The sequence below is a fragment of the Poecilia formosa genome, unplaced genomic scaffold (genome assembly GCF_000485575.1).
Source record: "Poecilia formosa unplaced genomic scaffold, Poecilia_formosa-5.1.2 Scaffold171, whole genome shotgun sequence".
Taxonomy (NCBI): Eukaryota; Metazoa; Chordata; class Actinopteri; order Cyprinodontiformes; family Poeciliidae; genus Poecilia; species Poecilia formosa.
In genome coordinates this window covers 1,399,884-1,406,649 of record NW_006800110.1, presented here as the reverse complement: position 1 = coordinate 1,406,649, position 6,766 = coordinate 1,399,884, and the positions used below count along the sequence as shown (strand labels likewise).

The window sequence follows — 6,766 nt, the reverse complement described above, 5'->3', positions numbered from 1 at the left end:
TTATTATTATTATTATTATTATTATTATTATTATTATTATTATTTTATTTTCCCTGCAGGTGAGGTCGCAGCAAGGCTGTGATCTGCCACTTCTCCTTGGCAGAAACTGTTTTGATGAGTGGCCTGATTTGTGTGCAGACCTGTTGGGAAACCATTTTGTAGATGGTTGTAAGAAAACACACACATGAAACATTTTGATATTGGAAGGAATTTGTGGTGGAGTCATTGTGACAAATTTTTTAGTTGTAAAAAAAACACATGAGACTTTGTGATGTTGGAGAGAAGCTGTGGTGGAGACATTGTGCCACATTTTCTAAATGGTTGTATAAAACGCCTGGGAAATTACACACAATTTAATGTAAAACATGTATTTAAATTTGGGGGGTGCAACATTTTTACAAATGTTTTTAAAATGCACTCTATAAATGATCATTATAGCTTAGAAAAATGATTTGTTAAAAAAAAAAAAACACATGAGACTTTGTGATGTAGGAGAGAAGCTGTGGTGGAGACATTGTGCCACATTTTCTAAATAGTTATATAAAATGCCTGGGAAATTGCACACAATTTAATGTATAACATGTATTTAAATTTGTTTTCTTTTTTCAACATTTTTACACGTTTTTAAAACGTATAAATTATTATTATAGGTTAGAAAAATGATTTGTTCAATATTATTGTGAATTTTATATTAAAAATATCAATATTTTTTTTCTACTCTGATTTTGTTTTTTGTGTGATTTTTGGTCCACTGTGATAATGCAATTTGTCAAAATGAAACAAACACTGTAAAACGATAAATTTGAGGTTGTGCTGAAAATAATGATACCAAATAAGGCAAGGTGAATAATTTTTATGGTGAAAATATAGGATAAATTCAAAATTATACAAAAACGGCCATTTAGGCCCAAGACTCCTATATGACTTTGGCCAAACGTCTGATAATTAACAGACCAAGTTCAGTTAATTGGAGTTTCACCTGTAGATGTATTTTAATGCACACCTGAAACACAGTGATATTTTGTTTGACATGATGGGAAAGTCAGAAGAAATCAGCCAATATATCAGGAAGAGAATCATGAAGCTGCACAGGTCTGGTTCATCCCTGGGAACAATTTAGTGATGCTTGAAGGTGCTGCGTTCAGTGAATGTCTGGTTTTAACTGTTCCTCTGCCAGCATTAATGTCTAATCAGCATCTGGTCCTCACAGCAATCTTTACATTTAATTCTTACTTCCAGGGATGAGGAGCCGTGGCTACAGTTGGATTTTCTGATTAGGTAATTAGTAAATTACTTTGTGCAGCCAATGTGTCTGAAACAGGTAAAATATCCAGATGAAGTGTTTTATTGTATCTTTTTATTCCTTGCATATAAATATCTGGTTTCAACTGTATATTAAATTAGACTGAGTTCATTTCAAAGTGCCAGGCCTGGTTCAGACATGAGTGAGAGTTTGGTGCACAGCCTGAACAGATCCACAGTCAGCAGAAGGAGAGAACACTGGTTTTACTGGTCGGTTATTACACTTATTCTGGCTTGGTCCCACATAGCCAGCCCAACACCTCACCACAGGGGTCCCTCAAGGCCCTTTACTGGGGTATTTGTCCAGGAATCGGCAAAGGTGTTTATATTACTGTTGTGTTTACATCACAGCAGAGATATAAACTGTTGTATATCTGCCTTCATAAAAGGAAATGTGCGAAATATTTCAAATATGTTAACATGGCTACGTGAGTTGACTCTGCCAGGTTTTAGTTTCTCTTTCACTCGAGAACAGAACAAAGCTGTTCTTTCATTTTAACTCTGACGGTAACAGCCGAAGCATTCACCACAAGAACAAAGAACTGTCTTCATCCTTCACAGGTTCTAAAAACACAATGACGTCTTTCTGTTCGTGAAGTTGTGTTTTGGGAGTTCTTGCAGATATTTTCTGATGCTTGTTCTTGTTTAATGCCCAGAAAATTCATTTCTCACATTGCTCTTGCAAATGATGTGTTTATCAGTAACATTAAATATCTGCTAACAGAATAACTGAAAAATGAAGCTGCCTTCATTCTCAGACAAAGTTTTAGTTTGTGGAATCATTTTAGTTTTAATAAAGCTCAGGTATCATAAACACATTTTTTTCTGTAAACTATAGTAGCTAAATAAGACCTAACTTTTTAAATATACATTTTAGTAAATAAAACTCAACCTCCTCCCACCAAATTCACATATTTAATGTCAGTATATTGAGAGCAAACTCAAATTGTTTGTGTGAATAAACTTAGTTAAATAATTATTACATACCTCAAATTTTAAATATAAGATTTTCTTATGTTCTGTGTTTGCTTTGTCCAATATTTACAAAACCAACACTGTTGTTGAGAAAATAAGATCAAAGAGAAAATGCAGCAAATATCTGACTTACCTCCATTTGTTTGAGCCCAATTTAATGTCTGGATCACCAAAAACAGAAAGATCAAAATCTCAGCCATGGCAGAAGTGATTACAAAGACATGTATCATAAATCATCCTGCGTAAGTCAAGAGTATTTTACTTTCCATTTCTCTCTTTCAACTACTGAGCGCCACCAGACTGGTCTGACTGGTTTATAAGCAAATAAGTGGTGAGGCAAACTGGGCGGCTCTGTGGAGCTGCAGCTTCCCCACAGCCACAGATAATCAATTATTACTGATCATTCTTACTGATCCTAAATGGTACTTATAACCCCCCACCTTCTCTGTGTTTCCATGTGCTTCAGCTCCCTGACCAACAGTTTCCTGTCGTCTTACTGACGGCCAAATGAAGCTTCATGAAGAAATAATGAATCTTTCCAGCTCATTGCTCACTAGTGACACCTGCTGCTGAAACTGAAACTGTCGCCTTGTCACTCAAACTGAACTTCAACAAATATTAGAGCACAGTACATATGCAATATTATCACAATAAAGCTTTATCAGATCCATGGTTAGTGATAGTAGGGTCTAATGATCCCTATTTAACTGTGTAATCTCTTTTCAGTTATTAAAATGATTTGTTCCTTTAACTCTAAAGACATTTCACGTTTTAGTGTCATGGGAGTTGAATGCTTGCTGGATCAGACATTATTCTTTGTGTTTGTGACTTTCTTCCTGAAAAACTAAAATTCTTCTAAACATCTCAGGTTCTAATTCATTATATTTACATTTTATTATACCAGATGACATTATATTTCATTCTTCCAATTACTGCCAGTCTCTTTCTGCTGTGTGAGGCTGATGATAAAACATCAAATCAGCAGTGGGTCGTTATTTTATTTATGAACAGGATTTTTTTCACTGTTTCTGGTGTCAGCAGTTGTTGGCTGATGACCTTCACAGTCTTGGACAACAGATTTTAACAAGGAGCTGCAGATGAAAAAGACTCTTCAGATGCTACTAGTGACCAAACTACCTACCAACCCACAGCCAACTCTGAGTTCATCTCGCTTTTATTTTGAAAACCGACACACAAAATAAAGGGACGACTTGTCCAACGTAATAATGTGAGACATTGTTTGTCATGTGGTTTTAAATAAGGCGACACAAACACCAAGGGGCTTCATCTCACACAACTAAGTTACCTTCAAAAACAACTTCATTTGACTTTGCATCATAGCATCATATGATGCAATGAAATGGGCCTCTGTCTCTTTAAGAAGCTCCACCGTTCATTTAGCATGTATTTATTGTAAAACTGAAAATATTCGATACACATCTCATCATGTGCCAGAGTTATCCATGAAGTTAGTTTCCATCTGTAGTTCCTCGAGGTACAATAATAATATAATACATGCAAATTAACAAGCTTCTTTCAAAACAACAGAATAATAACGATAAATAAAAAGTCTTTTTTATCTAAAACGACATTAAGTTGAAAATTTAAGTATAAAATGCCACGTAGCACAAAGTTCACCACAATGCAAACAGTACAAAAAAATGACATGATCAGCTGAATATTTGATTATCTTTGAGCTATATTAATAATAATTTAAGAGTAAAAGGTCAGTGGATCTTTGCAGTCCTACTTTTGACATTTTATGTACTGAACATTTTCCATTTAAAGAAATAAGGATTTGTTCATCAAACTGTTTTGAGGGTCAAAATGGTTGCATTCATAAATTTGGGCCATATAAAATTATTCCAAGGGCTGAAAATGGCCCTCAGGCTTCACTTTGGCCCCCCTGGTATAAACCATTTACAGAAATGAAGAAAGTAAAAATCTTTTTTGTTAAGGGTGAAGTTTGAGTTGTAATGAAAAAAACAAAACAGATTTTAATAATAAATGCACCACACATTTATAGCAGCTTTAACTGAATTTTATTCATCAGTTTGCCAAAAAAATACAGTTTTTGAATTTACAATGGAACAGTTTTACTGCTGCTGGTTTAACAGTGATGAATAATAAGATACTGCAACTGAAACACAAGACAAAAGAGATAATTAATTATTGTGCTAGCAGCAATTCATTTATTGAAATTTTAAAAAAGCATAAATAAAATTAACACTGTAAATCCCACATTCATACAAGAAACAAAAAGAAAACAATTTATTACAGACGATTTAAAAAATGTGCATAAAACATATTTTCATCTCATCAAAGGAGCAAAAATGAAGAAAAAAGAGAATCTAGAAATACTGAAATCCATATTGAAGCAGATCGAGTCTCAATTAAATGTTTTAATGACACTTTGAGGAGGTTGAGTTACATTTTCACCAAAGGTTGAGGATCATCTTCCTGGAAGATTTAGAAAATCACCTTATATTTACCTTTATTTACACCAGATCATGCAAAATTAACACAAAAAAACCTCCAAAACATTCCTAAAGAGCATGATCAGAATAAAGGGACATTCTGCTTGTTTTGGTTTTATTATGTGTAATAAAAGAGAAGTTCATTTTCAACTGGAATCATTTGTAATTTAACAGTAAAACATTGTTGTTGTTTTTTCATTGAAATACTATTTTTATGTGAGAAAAATATATCTTACAAATAATACTTCTAACTTATTTTAAGGAAACTTTGACAAGTAAAGAAATAAATGAAATATTTAGGCAAAAAATGTAAACTGTTTAATTTTTAAAAAAAAAACTAAATAGATTAGCAGAATGAGAAAAATGTTTTGTTACAATACAAATCGAGTTCAGAAACTAAAACATAAAATTAAAGCCATATATTTTATTTAAGTAGCATTTATCTAGTTTTATTAAATTTATTAACAGCTTTGTGAAAGAAAATATTTTTTCTGCCTGCAAAATTTACAGAAGCAAAAATTCAGCCTCAGATTTTTCCTTTTATTTATTTTCTGTCCCTAATTTTATGACAAATTTATTGCATCACATACAAAAATAAATTCCACTTTTAATGATTCTTTTGAGAAAAAATGTGATCAGTGTGTAAAAAGTAAAGTTGAGCTGAATAAAGATTTTTCTGCTTCCGAGTTTCATCTTCAGATTCTCCAGTTTTTCTTTTCTTTCTTTTTTTTATTTGACATAAAATAGTTAAAGTTCATAAACTCCACCATCCTGCTGGTCTGGACTGGGACTCTGGAACCTGAACTGGTTTGTCCTGAAGATCCTCTGATTCTCCTGCAGCTCAGAGAAAATAGAGGAAGATTTCAAAATTAACTAAATTATTTAAAAACTAAATGTTAGCCTGCTAAATGAAGCTGTTCTTATTACATTATTTAACATGATTTATATGAGCAGAAATTATTTTGCAAGTCACTGTTTATAAAACATGAATCAGCATTTTATTAGACAGGAAATGAGCTCATAACTTAATGTTTGTTTGTTTCCATGTTAAAAAGTGTGAATTATAAAGATCTGTTTGAGTTAAGACATATAAATGTAAAGTACAATAAAATGTATTTTTAACATGTTTGTTGTAACAAATTAAAGTTTTAAAATATAAAAAGGCTGCAGCATCTCCAGACTTTCCTCCAGTTTTATCTTCTATAAAACTCGTCTGAATTAATCCTCCTGCTGCTCATGTTTAATCACTTTATGGTGCTAAAAAGATGCCAAAAAGTAAAATTTATTTGAAAATTGATTGACTCACCATTAGTTTGCTTTATTCTTCCAACTGCGACTCAGAATTTCTAGAAAACAGGAAAAAAGTTGTTATTCTGTGCTGGAAATATTGTAGTAGATGTTTGATTAATGCAGCAGAAAATGTTTTAGAAAGTCCTGCTGAAATCGATAAGAAGCTGCAGCTCAGCTTCACCGCTGCTGAAAACAGCAGATGATTTTTAAAAATAAAATCATATTCACATTAATTTAATTTCTCTCCAGTATCTAAACAGACGACTCACAACCTGAGTCTTTGTTTATTTTCCAAAGCAGGAAAACATTAAGAGTTTAATAAAAATGAAATCTTTAAATACATGAAGAATTCTTTATTTATCTCAATTATTTTTCCATCTCATTGTTTACCAATATTATTGCATATCAGATATTTTCCCAGTATCATTCAGCTGCAGCTTAATGAGTGAAGTGAATTATTTTACCTGCTATCACTGTGCAGATTACAGGTGATAATCCCGTCACAGCGATCAGGATTTTCTCCATAATCTGCCAGCTCTGCTCAGCAATCTGGGAATTTCCTGGAAAGAAATAAGAAAGATGAGATGAACCTCAGTATCTTAGGTTCATTTTAGATGAGACACCTTCAGAACCAAACCAGAACCACCTGGTTCTGATTCTTACTGAGTTTATGAAGTGTTGCTCTCCTCCTGTTGCTCCTGGTTCTGATGCTGCAGCTGTAG

The 6,766-nt window shown here is 32.9% G+C and overlaps 1 long non-coding RNA gene across 1 annotated transcript; it reads right to left on the bottom strand.

Moving 5' to 3' along the window:
- Window positions 1–5,445: 5,445 nt before the first annotated feature.
- Window positions 5,446–6,766, bottom strand: LOC103146962 (uncharacterized). Its single transcript, XR_477212.1, has 4 exons — window positions 6,708–6,766; window positions 6,509–6,604; window positions 6,061–6,100; window positions 5,446–5,588 (listed from the first exon to the last, which is right to left on the bottom strand). It is a non-coding gene; the product is annotated as an uncharacterized LOC103146962 (long non-coding RNA).